Below are 15,322 nucleotides of genomic sequence, written 5' to 3'. Positions count from 1 at the left end.
TTATCCGGTGTCCTGTGTGAATTTAAGTATGCTCTCTCTAATTCTTTCTTTCTCACTCTCGGAGGACCTGAGCCCTAGGACCAGGCCTCAGGACTACCTGGCACGATGACTCCTTGCTGTCCCCAGTCCACCTGGCTGTGTTGCTGCTCCAGTTTAAAATGTTCTGCCTGCGGCTATGGAACCCTGACCTGTTCACCGGATGTGCTACCTGTCCCAAACCTCCTGTTTTCAACTCTCTAGAGACAGCAGGAACGGAAGAGATACTCTTAATGATCGTCTATGAAAAGCCAACTGACATTTACTCCTGGGGTGTTGATCTGTTGCACCCTCGACAACTACTGTGATTATTATTATTTGACCATGCTGGTCATTTATGAACATCTTGGCCATGTTCTGTTATAATCTCCACCCGGCACAGCCAGAAAAGGGCTGGCCACCCCTCATAGCCTGGTTCTTCTCTAGGTTTCTTCCTAGGTTTTGGCCTTTCTAGTGAGTTTTTCCTAGCCACCGTGCTTCTACACCTGCATTGCTTGCTGTTTGGGGTTTCTGTACAGCACTTTGAGATATCAGCTGATATAAGGGCTTTATAAATCAATTTGATTTGATCCGAACTCTTTTTTTGTTTCTCAATATTTGTTAAATCACATAAATAGTACTCTTCCATTTCAGAGCCTGGATTTTTCCCCATGAGGCTAATATCCATAACATGTTGATATCAATTCATAAGTGGGCACACGTTTAGGCTTCTACATTGTGAAATCATTACAATACTCCTACTACAATGTTAAAAAATTCTACATTGTGACATTAATTCATTGAAATCATGAAACAACTACTTCATGTATATATTTTCTAATATTTGATCAGAGATCTTTTATCAGATTATCTCTGGTCACAGCTATGAGATTTCAATCCTGTGTGTTCTCTGGTGTTGAGTCAGATGGCCAGATCGACTAAAACTACTCCCACATTGATCACAGCTATAAGGTTTCTCTCCTGTGTGTGTTCTCTGGTGTTGAGTCAGAGTGCCAGATTGACTAAAACTCCTCCCACATTGATCACAGCTATAAGGTTTCTCTCCTGTGTGTGTTCTCTGGTGTAGAGTCAGGTTGCCAGATATAGCAAATCTCTTCCCACATTGATCACAGCTATAAGGTTTCTCTCCTGTGTGTGTTCTCTGGTGTAGAGTCAGGCTGCCAGATGTAGCAAATCTTTTCCCACATTGATCACAGCTATAAGATTTCTCTCCTGTGTGTGTTCTCTGGTGTAGAGTCAGATGGCCAGATCGACTAAAACTACTCCCACATTGATCACAGCTATAAGGTTTCTCTCCTGTGTGTGTTCTCTGGTGTTGAGTCAGAGTGCCAGATTGACTAAAACTCCTCCCACATTGATCACAGCTATAAGGTTTCTCTCCTGTGTGTGTTCTCTGGTGTAGAGTCAGGTGGCCAGATGTAGCAAATCTCTTCCCACATTGATCACAGCTATAAGGTTTCTCTCCTGTGTGTGTTCTCTGGTGTAGAGTCAAGCTGCCAGATGTAGCAAATCTTTTCCCACATTGATCACAGCTATAAGATTTCTCTCCTGTGTGTGTTCTCTGGTGTAGAGTCAGATGGCCAGATCGACTAAAACTACTCCCACATTGATCACAGCTATAAGGTTTCTCTCCTGTGTGTGTTCTCTGGTGTTGAGTCAGAGTGCCAGATTGACTAAAACTCCTCCCACATTGATCACAGCTATTTCTCTCCTGTGTGTGTTGTCTGGTGTTGAGTCAGGTTTCTCTCCTGATCACAGCTATAAGGTTTCTCTCCTGTGTGTGTTCTCTGGTGTAGAGTCAGGTGGCCAGATGTAGCAAATCTCTTCCCACATTGATCACAGCTATAAGGTTTCTCTCCTGTGTGTGTTCTCTGGTGTAGAGTCAAGCTGCCAGATGTAGCAAATCTTTTCCCACATTGATCACAGCTATAAGATTTCTCTCCTGTGTGTGTTCTCTGGTGTAGAGTCAGATGGCCAGATCGACTAAAACTACTCCCACATTGATCACAGCTATAAGGTTTCTCTCCTGTGTGTGTTCTCTGGTGTTGAGTCAGAGTGCCAGATTGACTAAAACTCCTCCCACATTGATCACAGCTATAAGGTTTCTCTCCTGTGTGTGTTCTCTGGTGTTGAGTCAGGTGGCCAGATGTAGCAAATCTCTTCCCACATTGATCACAGCTATAAGGTTTCTCTCCTGTGTGTGTTCTCTGGTGTACTTTCAGAGAGATTAATGTTGGAAAACTCCAACATTGACCACAGCTATAAGATTTCTCTCCTGTGTGTGTTCTCTGATGAATTTGAATGCCTGATGATGTGAATCTCTTCCCACAGTCAGAGCAGCAGTGAGTTCTCTTCCCTGTGGGTCTCTGTGGGTGTTTATTGAGGTGTTCTGATCTGGAGAGACTCTTCTCTGTCTCCTCAGCATCATGAGGTTGTTGAGGCTCCCCAGAGGATCCACGATAGTCACGTCTCTCTCCTGTGTGAACAACAAAGTCAGACAGATGATTAAAGGCCCACAACAGCGATAATCCAGTGTAAAAGTTGATGCCAACAGCATAGCCATGATGTTGTACAACAATTGCTGTCTGTAATGAATGTTAAAATGATTGTCTTAAAATGAGCAAGAAGTCATATTTTGTCTTGTTTTCACATTAGTAATATCTTAGATTGTAGACTAGAAATAAGTTATTCATGTTGTTGAAACTCTAAGCAGTGTGGTAGAATACTTTTGGTCTACAATACAGGCCCCTTTGTGTTTTCTAAAATTGCGGCACGAGGGCAATTTGATTGCATAAACTCCTCCATGCTAATGAGGAAACCACCAGTTATGGATGTCGTATATCTGGTGTGACAAGAGATGAAAAGAACCTGCCCACTCCATCAAGCAATGGGGACAGCAACACAGGGCATTCACGGGACCTCATGGTACCATGGACCACACCTGCAGAAACTGGACAACAGGGGGAAGCAGAGGAGATACCTATCATAGACTTCTCCCAGCTGACGCTTGACATGCCACCTACGCCGCCTCAAGTGGTAGAAACAACCAGCTGGTATCATTAAGTAGAATCAGCCAACAGTAACACGGAAGCAGCAGAATGGGTGTTAGTAGTGCATGACCTAGATTTAGAATAAGAAGCTTCCATTTAGACACAGGTCTAAGATGACGTAATAAGCAATCTACCGTCCCAGTGTAAGCACTCAGTGTAAGCAATCTACAGTCCCCGAGTAAGCACTCAGTGTAAGCAATCTACAGTCCCCGAGTAAGCACTCAGTGTAAGCAATCTACAGTCCCCGAGTAAGCGGCCGGTGCAAGCAGCAGGGCAGTGTCAGTGTGAAAGTGTGGTTTAGCCACAGCTCCAGAAACTTGCGAACTTCCCCTGTAAAAAGGTATATAAAGAGAACAGAGATCACAAGAGAGGCATGATCCTCACTGACATATGATACAGACTTCATATGGAGAGTCATCATAGGTAAATTTAATATTGCACTATACGCTTTTTGTTAGACTAGAACAATATTTGAAACACAGGGGTCTTGACACCTCTTGATCACAGACAAAGCGGCAGTCAAACAGTGAGACATCAAGTACAGATGTGATTAGGAAGGAAACAGCCAAGTACCGGTTACAATATATTGAGTCTATGCATAGAGTTGGAAGTGAATAGTATTAGGATATATGCTTTTTGTTAGACTAGAACAATATTTGAGAACCGGATAATTTTGCCCAAGTACTTATTGGATCAATATCTGAAGCTACTTGGTTGAACTTTGTGAACCCGAAACTGAGTCTCTGAAACACAGGGGTCTAGACACCTCTTGATCACAGACAAAGCGGCAGTCACACAGTGAGACATCAGGTACAGATGTGATTAGCAATACAAGGACACAGCCAAGTACCTACCGGTTACAATATATTGAGTCCATACACAGAGTTGGAAGTGTATTAAGATATTGGAATTCGGAATCTAGCGTTAGTGCTGTGAGAATACCAATTACAGGAAAGTGACCAAGGGGCTGAGCATTTAAGGTAATTGAACTATTTTGCTATTTAGTCAATATTGTTAGAAGTGTTAACGCATTTAAAGTTTTGCAATATTATCTGGCATAGCTTAAAGCATGAAGGATTGATTGAGCATTATTGATGTATTAGGAAACTGTAGAACCATTGAATTGTAATAATGTGTATAAGACAAAAAACAGAGTGACTTTAATAAAAGCTTGAAACTTTGACAACTAGGCCAGATTAACGATCTGGAGAGCAAACGCCTTTGACACTCTCACTGAACAGAAAGTGACCCTGGTTATAGGTTAAAGTGATTGCACTAAAGAATATTTCATTGTGTGGACAATAATATATTTTTAGGAGAGTCAAAATATATACCAATACTAGTTTCCAAGTGACTACTAGCTGACAAGCATAATAACCAATAGAAGAAGTTATTAGGTATTGATATATACAGAGGTAAAAGAGACTTGAAGGTAAGGAATTATAGGAAGAATCCATAACACTCAGAATATTTAAATAGGAGTATATCTATCCAAGACCTCATACTAGACCGGAAAATAAGGGAGTGACAACGTGAACGAAGGAACAAACCCAACTCACGCGAAGGGCCATTACGAAGAAATAGAAGGGTTGGTAGGGCCGCACGCCTAGGCCCTTGTTACACAGCAGTAACTAAAATCCTAAAGTACTCTGCCCAGCCAGAAGACGGGGTAGAGGCATTTGCTGCAGGTATTAGGCAAAAGTCAGCACCGTGACACTGGTAATGAGGAAACCACTAGTTATGGATGTAGTATATCTGGTAATGAGGAAACCACTAGTTATGGATGTAGTATATCTGCTAATGAGGAAACCACTAGTTATGGATGTAGTATATCTGGTAATGAGGAAACCACTAGTTATGGACGTAGTATATCTGCTAATGAGGAAACCACTAGTTATGGACGTAGTATATCTGGTAACGAGGAAACCACTAGTTATGGACGTAGTATATCTGGTAATGAGGAAACCACTAGTTATGGACGTAGTATATCTGGTAATGAGGAAACCACTAGTTATGGACGTAGTATATCTGGTAATGAGGAAACCACTAGTTATGGATGTAGTATATCTGGTAATGAGGAAACCACTAGTTATGGATGTAGTATATCTGGTAATGAGGAAACCACTAGTTATGGATGTAGTATATCTGTTAATGAGGAAACCACTAGTTATGGATGTAGTATAACTGTTAATGAGGAAACCACTAGTTATGGATGTAGTATAACTGTTAATGAGGAAACCACTAGTTATGGATGTAGTATATCTGGTAATGAGGAAACCACTAGTTATGGATAATATCTGGTAATGAGAAACCACTAGTTATGGATGTAGTATATCTGGTAATGAGGAAACCACTAGTTATGGACGTAGTATATCTGGTAATGAGGAAACCACTAGTTATGGACGTAGTATATCTGGTCATGAGGAAACCACTAGTTATGGACGTAGTATATCTGCTAATGAGGAAACCACTAGTTATGGATGTAGTATAACTGTTAATGAGGAAACCACTAGTTATGGATGTAGTATAACTGTTAATGAGGAAACCACTAGTTATGGATGTAGTATATCTGGTAATGAGGAAACCACTAGTTATGGATGTAGTATATCTGGTAATGAGGAAACCACTAGTTATGGACGTAGTATATCTGGTAATGAGGAAACCACTAGTTATGGACGTAGTATATCTGGTAATGAGGAAACCACTAGTTATGGACGTAGTATATCTGCTAATGAGGAAACCACTAGTTATGGATGTAGTATAACTGTTAATGAGGAAACCACTAGTTATGGATGTAGTATAACTGTTAATGAGGAAACCACTAGTTATGGATGTAGTATAACTGTTAATGAGGAAACCACTAGTTATGGATGTAGTATATCTGGTAATGAGGAAACCACTAGTTATGGATGTAGTATATCTGGTAATGAGGAAACCACTAGTTATGGATGGATATCTGGTAGTAAACCACTGGTAATGAGGAAACCACTAGTTATGGACGTAGTATATCTGGTAATGAGGAAACCACTAGTTATGGACGTAGTATATCTGGTAATGAGGAAACCACTGGTTATGGATGTAGTATATCTGGTAATGAGGAAACCACTAGTTATGGATGTAGTATATCTGGTAATGAGGAAACCACTAGTTATGGATGTAGTATATCTGGTAGTAGTAGTATATCCATCAAGGAAACAGTTATCTGCACTGGTAGTTGAGTATATCCATCAAGGAACAGTTCTCTGCACATTGAGCAAAGTATCTCTGTGTGCAAACAGACTAACGAGGCCCTAGAGTAAATCAAGCAGACAATAACACATTATAAACATCAATTTGTTAGGGATGTTGTATCCAACGTGGAGCATAACTGTCTTTACCAGAGTAATGAATGAAGAAACACTTTGATTGTTGTTGCATGTCGTGATGTTTGTCATTTGACTGGAATTCAGAAAATGATTTCCTGGATCAGCTGATGATAGATGAACATGTGACTAACTAAACAGCTACAGTATTAAGTATGTGTAATTATTGAAGAACTGCGTTAATCACAGTATCCATTTGGGTATTTTTTATTTCACCTTTATTTAACTTCTTATGGCAGGGGCAGTATTGAGTAGCTTGGATGAATAAGGTGCCCAGAGTAAACTACCTGCTCCTCAGTCCCAGTTGCTAATATATGCATATTATTAGTATATTTGGATAGAAAACACTCTGAAGTTTCTAAATCAGTTTGAATGATGTATGTGAGTATAACAGAACTCATATGGCAGGCAAACACCTGAGAAAAAAATCCAACCAGGAAGTGGGAAATCTGAGGTTGGTCGATTTTCAACTCAGCCCCTATTGAAGATACAGTGGGATATTGGTCATGTTGCACTTTAAGGCTTCCACTAGATGTCAACCATCTTTAGAAACTTGTTTGAGGCTTCAACTGTGAAGGGGGGCTAAATAAGAGGGAATGAGTCAGAGGTCTGCCAGCAGCCACGAGCTGGTTACGTGCATTCACATGAGAGGTAGCTCTCGTTCCATTTGCTTTTCTGAAGAAGAAAAAAGTTATGTTAAAAACATTTCTATTCATCGTTTGACATGTTTCTACGGACTGTAATGGAACTTTTGACATTTCGTCTGCAACTAGTGAAAGCGCTTCGTGAGTTTTGATTTGTTTACCAAACGCGCTAACAAAAGTAGCTATTTGGAAATAAATTATGGACATAGGATCTCAGCCCTAAGAAGTTTATAACCAGGTAGAAACCAAGGCTGTTTTAACCAGGTAGGCCAGTTGAGAACAAGTTCTGATTTACAACTGCGACCTGGCCAAGATAAAGCAAAGCAGTGCACAACAAACAACACAGAGTTACACGTGGGATAAACAAACGTACAGTCAATAACACAATAGAAAAATCTATATACAGTGTGTGCAAATGGAGTACGGAGGTAAGGCAATAAATAGGCCATAGTAGCGAAGTAATTACAATTTAGCAAATTAACACTGGAGTGATAGATGTGCAGATGATGATGTGCAAGTAGAAATACTGGTGTGCAAAAGAGCAAAAAAGTTAATAAAAACATGGGGATGAGGTAGGCAGTTGGATGGGCTATTTACAGATGGGCTGTGTACAGCTGCAGCGATCGGTAAGCTGCTCAGATAGCTGATGCTTAAAGTTAGTGAGGGAGATATAAGTCTCCAACTTCAGCAATTTTTGCAATTCGTTCCAGTCATTGGCAGCAGAGAACTGGAAGGAAAGGCGGCAAAATTAGGTGTTGGCTTTGGGGATGACCAGTGAGATATACCTGCTGGAGCGCATGCTACGGGTGGGTGTTGCTATGGTGACCAGTGAGCTGAGTTAAGGCTTTACCTAGCAAAGAGTTATAGATGACCTGGAGCCAATGTGTTTGGCGACAAATATGTAGCGAGGGCCAGCCAACAAGAGCATACAGGTGGCAGTTGTGGGTGGTATGAGGAGGTTTAGTGACAAACAGATGGCACTATGATAGACTGCATCCAGTTTGCTGAGTGTTGGAGGCTATTTTGTAAATGACATCGCCGATCCTTTTTACGAGGGTATGTTTGGCAGCGTGAATGAAGGAGGCTTTGTTGCGAAATAGGAAGCCGAATCTAGATTTAATTTTGGGTTGGAGATGCTTACTTTGAGTCTGGAAGGAGAGTTTACAGTCTAACCAGACACCTAGGTATTTGTAGTTGTCCACATAGTCAGAACCGTCCAGAGTAGTGATGCTAGTCGGACGGGCGGGTGCAGGCAGCGATCGGTTGAAGAGCATGCATTTAGTTTTACGTGCGTTTAAGAGCAGTTGGAGGTCACAGTAGGAGTGTTGTATGGCATTGAAGTTCGTTTGGAGGTTTGTTAGTTTGTTAGTTGGTGAAACCAGGCGAGTCAGTCATTTGAGAAACCAAGGCTGTTGAGTCTGCCGATAAGAATACGGTGATTGACAGAGTCGAGAGCCTTGGCCAGGTCGATGAAGACGGCTGCACAGTACTGTCTTATCGATGGCTGTTATGATATCGTTTAGTACTTTGAGCGTGGCTGAGGTGCACCCGTGACCAGCTAGGAAACCGGATTGCACAGCGGAGAAGGTACGGTGGGATTCAAAATGGTTAGTGATCTGTTTGTTAACCTCATAGTCCGCCCAAACCCGTATGCGGTAGCGTAACTACAGCCTCAAGCTCATTACCATAACGCAACGTTAGCGATTTCTAAAAATCGCAAATGAAATGAAATAAATATGCCTGTTCTCAAGCTTATCCTTTTCTTAACAATCCTGTCGTCTCAGATTTTCAAAATATGCTTTAGAACCAGAGAAAATCACTAATTTGTGTAAGAGTGGTGATAGCTAGCTTAGCATTAGCGTTAGCATTTAGCACGCAACATATTCACAAAAACCAGCCAAGGAATCAAATAAAATAATTTACCTTTGAAGAACTTCAGATGTTTCAATGAGGAGACTCTCAGTTACATAGCAGATGTCCAGTTTTTCCTGAAAGATTCTTGTGTAGGACACATCGTTCCCTTTTGTTACTATGCATTTGGCTACCGAAACTAACCGAAAATTCAGTCACCTACATGTCGAACTTTTTTCCGAATTAACTCCATAATATCGACTGAAACATGGAAAACGTTGTTTGAATCAATCCTGAAGGTGGTTTGTCATATTTCTCTCCATTGAAAGCACCGTCCTTGTAGCCTGGTTTGTTCTGAGATTTGAATGGAAAAATACCGGGACCTGACTTTTGCGCACCAATTGCCACACAGACACCAAGGGGGACACTTGGCAATTGTAGTCTCTTATGGTCAATCTTCAATGATATGCCTACAAATACGTCACAATGCTGCAAAGACCTTGGGGAAACAAGAGAAAGAGTCCGTTCATTCCTGTCGCATTCACAGCCATATAAGGCGATCATGGAAAACGTAGCCTCAGAAATCCTGTGCATTTCCTGGTCGGTCATACATCTTGGTTTTGCCCGAAGCATTTGTTCTAAGGGACTCACAATGAAAATCTTTGCATTTCTGGAAACGTAAGACTCTTTCCAAAACTATCAATTCCAAGCATATTCGAGCATCTTTTCATGACAAAATATTGCGCTTAAAACGGGCACGTCTTTTTATCCAAAAATGAAATACTGCCCCTAGAGTCATAACAGGTTAACTTGGCTTTCGAAGACATTAGCAAGGCAGGGCAGGATGGATATAGGTCAGTTTGGGTCTAGAGTGTCACCCCCTTTGAAGAGGGGGATGACCGCGGCAGCTTTCCAATCTTTAGGAATCTCGGACGATACGAAAGAGAGGATGAACAGACTAGTAATAGGGGTTGCCACAATGGAGGCAAATAATTTTTGAAAGACAGGGTCCAGATTGTCTAGCCCAGCTGATTTGTACGGGTCCAGCTATTGCAGCTCTTTCAGAACATCTGCGATCTGCGACCAGCCGTAGAGAAATGCTTATTGAAATTCTCAATTATCGTGGAGTTATCGGTGGTGACAGTGTTTCCTAGCCTCAGTGTAGTGGGCAGCTGGGATGAGGTGCTCTTATTCTCCATGGACTGTTACGGAACGTTTGGACGTCAGGTTTTAGTGAACGCACTTCGTGACTTTGGAAATGTTTACCAAACGTGCTAACCAAAGTAGCTAATTGGACATAAATAACAGACATTATGGAACAAATCAAGCATTTATTGTGGAACTAGGATTCCTGGGAGTGCATTCTGATGAAGATCATCAAAGGTAAGGTGAATATTTATGATGTAATTTCGGTTTCTGTTGACTCCAACATGGCGGAGAAATGTTGTTATATCTGAGTGCCGTCTCAGATTATTGCATGGTGTGCTTTTCACGTAAAGTTTAATAAAAATCTGACACAGTGGTTGCATTAAAAAGTGTATCTTTAATTCTATGTAAAACATGTATCTTTCATCAAAGTTTATGATGAGTATTTCTGTTATTTGGCGTGGCTCTCTAAAATGTCTCTGGATATTTTGGAGCCATTTCTGAACATGGCACCAATGTAAGCCGTGATTTGTGGATATAAATATGCACATTATCGAACAAAACATACATGTATTGTGTAACATGATGTCCTATGAATGTCATCTAACGAAGATCATCAAAGGTTAGTGATTCATTTTATCTCTATTTCTACTTTTTGTGAATCCTATCTTTGGCTGGGAAATGGCTGTGTTTTTCTGTGATCTAACATTAGTTATCCTGGGAACTAACATTACTCTGAGACTAGTTATCCTGGAGGAAGACAAAGGAGAGGGATCCCACAGTAGTTGTCTGTTATTGGTGTAGAGGGGACGACAAAGGAGAGGGATCCCACATGTGGATAGGATGATACAAATTATCATTATTACTGGAAAATATCAATTTAAAATCCAGGAATTTTACAACTTTAGCCCTCTAGGTCATGCCAGTAGGTTGCATCTCTCTAGGTCAAGCCAGTAGGTTGTATCTCTCTAGGTCATGCCAGTAGGCTACAGTAGGTTGTATCTCTCTAGGTCATGCCAGTAGGCTAGGTCATGCCAGTAGGCTACAGTAGGTTGTATCTCTCTAGGTCATGCCAGTAGCTTACAGTAGGTTGTAACTCTCTAGGTCAAGCCAGTAGGTTGTACTCTCTAGGTCATGCCAGTTGTAACTCTCTAGGTCATGCCAGTAGGTTGTATTGGTCATGCCAGTAGGTCTAGGTCTCTCTAGGTCATGCCAGTAGGTTACAGTAGGTTGTATCTCTCTAGGTCATGCCAGTAGGTTGTATCTCTCTAGGTCATGCCAGTAGGCTACAGTAGGTTGTATCTCTCTAGGTCAGCCAGTAGGTTGTAGGTTGTACTCTCTAGGTCATGCCAGTAGGTTACAGTAGGTTGTAACTCTCTAGGTCATGCCAGTAGGTTACAGTAGGTTGTATCTCTCTAGGTCATGCCAGTAGGTTACAGTAGGTTGTATCTCTCTAGGCCATGCCAGTAGGTTACAGTAGGTTGTATCTCTCTAGGTCATGCCAGTAGGTTACAGTAGGTTGTATCTCTCTAGGTCATGCCAGTAGGTTACAGTAGGTTGTATCTCTCTAGGTCATGTAGGTTACAGTAGGTTGTATCTCTCTAGGTAATGCCAGTAGGTTACAGTAGGTTGTATCTCTCTAGGTAGCCAGTAGGTTACAGTGCCAGTAGGCATAGGTTACAGTAGGTTGTATCTCTCTAGGTCATGCCAGTAGGCTAAGAACCCTAGGTTGTATCTCTCTAGGTCATGCCAGTAGGCTACAGTAGGTTGTATCCAAGTGGAAACAATTATCAATTTAATTTGGAAAGTGTTGAATTTGGTCAACAACAAAATGAATGGCTTATTTGCTACGTGAAGTTTACTTGAACCAACAGAAGTTTCGTAATGCTTAAGTTGTTATGTGGACACGTGACATACCGACAACTTTGATTAAAACACTATATGAGTTGTCTCCAGATCGATATGCATATTCATGCTAGTAGCTTAGCATCTCTCTCCATTGAATACAGGCGGTTGACCACAAGAACCCTCATAGAATATAAACAATAGATTACAATAAAAAGATGAATCCACCAATCCAAAGACAGGATAGGAGGAGCTTGACAACCCGCAGTGCCGCTTTGTGGACATCAACTCCCCTTGTTATGGCGGAGAGACATCTTGTCATTATATCCATAATCTTTGGTGTAGCCAACCCAAATCTCACATGGCACTATTGGGGGGCACGGTGTGTAGTAAAACATCACTACACGAAAATCACTACATGCAGTGCTCCCCAGTCTGCGGTCAGCAATTCTCAAATATATATGTTAAGTCACTTTTTGGAAACGGAACGAAGAAAACAAGGGGTAGCTTGCTCTCTACGTCGTCTGATTCTAGACATCAGTCATCCTCCCAGGGCCCTCCGTTGAAGAGGTATTGACCAGCCAACTGCGAATATCCAAAATTAAAAACAAATTTAAGGCGGTACTTACTGGTGTTAATCAGATCTCCTACCTCCACCTCTTCATCTTTCAATGTGACAGTAATCTCCCCTTCCTTCTTCACTCCAAAAACTGCACCCTCCTCTTTCCCTTCCTCTTCTTTTACTGTAACATCCTCCTCCTTTTTCACTCTGAACGCGTCTTCCTCTTCTTTCACTGAAACGTATTTCTCTTCTTCTTTCACGGCAACAGCCTCACCCTCTACTTCTTGTTTTACTGTGACATTCTGCTCTTCTTTAGCAGGGGAGTAGCTTAGTGACCGCATGGTCGGAGATGTTAGCTAGTTAGGCTAATGCTAACTTAACCAGCCCGCTAGCTGACTAATAACTACACCGTAAATATGAAATTAAATCGGGTAACTAACTAGACGATAGAAGTGGGTTTAAAACACAGTGGCTAATATACACTAAAGCGTCTAAAGAGCTTTATTGGTTCGGCTATTTGTCTATCAAGCTACCGAGGTGTCTGACTAACTGTTGCTGCTGTTGAAAGAAGCGTTCCGTCCACTAGATTATACGTCACACCAACAGCATCGCCTTAAATTCCCAGATCTGCTGACTGGAGTGTAGTTGATTAAAATTATTATTTTATTTTCAGACAAGTTCAAGTGTAGGAAGCATGAGTTTTTACTCACCAGTGTAACAATACAGTGTGGTTAAATACTTAGTAAGCTAGTTGTAATCACGATATGGTTACCTATAAGTACAAACAGCTATGTTTATTAACTTATTTATTTATTAACCTTTTTCCGGATATCTTCTAAACTACCCACAATGCAGTATTTCTCAACGTCATATGGATGATCTTCTCTGTGCTACTGAGTTTGTTTGCCAGTGTAACGGTGTAACGAACATGTTTAAAATATTTGTATCCTCTATTTAACGAGGCAATTCATTTAAGAACAGTGCCTTAGACCGCTGCCCCGCTCGTGTGATAAAGGTATAGGATTCTGGGTAATCCACAGCAGATTTATGGAGAATTTGAAAATTGAGTGGTCCTGGGATAGAAATGTATAAAATTGACATTACATCATTAAATCCACGTTTTAAATCATACATTAGCAATTTATGTTTTAGTAACTACTGTTGTTGGTTTGGTGTCAAGTCAGCCTCTCTTTATATGTTATTTGCCAAATCTCTGTTTTCCATGTGGGTTTTATGCTAAAGATCCCTCTTTCAAATTGGTATCTAACTGGAAAATGCATCTTCTTTTAGGAGTGCTATTTTTACCCTGTCGACTACTGATCATTCATCCACACTGTGTGTCTCATCAATGCAGGTCATTTATAACAAATGTATAAAGTACATGTTTTATAAACTCATGAACACCAGCGAGTTTATCAGCCCGGTTTTGTTAGTTTAGGTGTATTATACTTCTTCGCCACCAGATGGGGACTTTGAGTAATATTTCAGGTTAATTTGATAATTTTTTGATACTAAAATGGATGACAGTTTATTCTGATGTAGTGAATATGAGACACATGGAAATAATGTATTTGTATTTATTATAGTAAATGAGGAATTAGTAGGAATTGTTAAATCGACTATACGATCACAATGACTTTGATAGACATTTAAACTGTTTTTTTGTTAGTATATTACAGGGCAGATGAATGTAGAATTGCTGTGGGAGTGGTGTTTATATCCCGTCACTACTGATCATTCATCCATACTGTGTGTGTCCCATCATTGCAGCTTTGGAAATACATTAACTATCCATCGCTCCTTCCTGTGTTGACTCACTGACTTGAGAGACCAGGAAGGTCACACTAGCTCGATAGGTTGATATCGAGCTCAAGCTTCATCTCATATGAACTGTGTGGAACGCGTTAGCACGGTAGGCTCTGGTGCTTTCTTGCCGTGGGATCAAAACGACAGAGGAAATCAACCTGCTTGCTCCTTTTTGTTTTGTCAACTTTTCAATGGGGATGTTATGTTTGACACCGGAGGTACGAGGCCATGCGTCCAAATCGCTCAGCAGTAAACTTCAAAGCAGTGTGCTGATGCCTGTATCACTTTATCAGCAGCACGTGATCAATGACGTCTGAGGCTTCGTTTCATCGAACAACCACCTGATTGGTTTGGTATTGTGCTTGTTTGACACTGCAGGCGACTGCCAACTGACGGATCTTCAAATCACCTTACATCATAAATAACGACTCATTATTATTTAAGCAGTGTGTCCCTTTATCAGCATTGATCAATGACTTTTGAAGATTAATTTTCTCCCATCATTCTCTATGTCTCTGATCTTTTGATCTGCAAACACGTTTCAGTTTTGGTTCAAAATGGTCTCGGTGCTGGTTGGCTTTTTTTGTTGTTGATACAATTGTCTGGAAAGACCAAATGCTTCAGGAAAGTTTTGTTTCCCCATCTCTACTTTTCAGCATGTTTTCTGTGAATTAGACTACGGGAGTTTTGTACATTTTCCGGTAGTTGGTCTCTGCTGACCATAACCACTCTGGTTGGTTATGCCGTTTAGGCTAATAGCTAGTTGGCTAAATAGCTGCATATTGCTAACGTTAGCTGGCTGGCTAAGATAAGAGCATATAGCTAACATTCTTTGATATTTGGTTAGATGGTGTTATGTTTTTCCAAAACGTTGGTTTACTTTAAACACTCAAGTCATGAGTGCAAACGATTAGTTTAATTTAAAGTTCTACATTTTAAATGATTTCGGTTGTAGTTTACATCATAGGGAATAGGCTGGTCCTCCATATTACTTCACACCTGACTTTGGCATTCTCCTGA

At 40.9% G+C, this 15,322-nt stretch overlaps 1 pseudogene; it reads right to left on the bottom strand.

Moving 5' to 3' along the window:
* Positions 1-13,128, bottom strand: part of LOC135560347 (zinc finger protein 664-like) — a 48,135-nt pseudogene extending 35,007 nt beyond the window's left edge.
* Positions 13,129-15,322: the final 2,194 nt, after the last annotated feature.

The sequence above is a fragment of the Oncorhynchus nerka genome, linkage group LG15 (assembly GCF_034236695.1).
Source record: "Oncorhynchus nerka isolate Pitt River linkage group LG15, Oner_Uvic_2.0, whole genome shotgun sequence".
Taxonomy (NCBI): Eukaryota; Metazoa; Chordata; class Actinopteri; order Salmoniformes; family Salmonidae; genus Oncorhynchus; species Oncorhynchus nerka.
The sequence above is the reverse complement of the archived record's forward strand: the minus strand, read 5'-3'. Positions and strand labels throughout refer to the sequence as shown.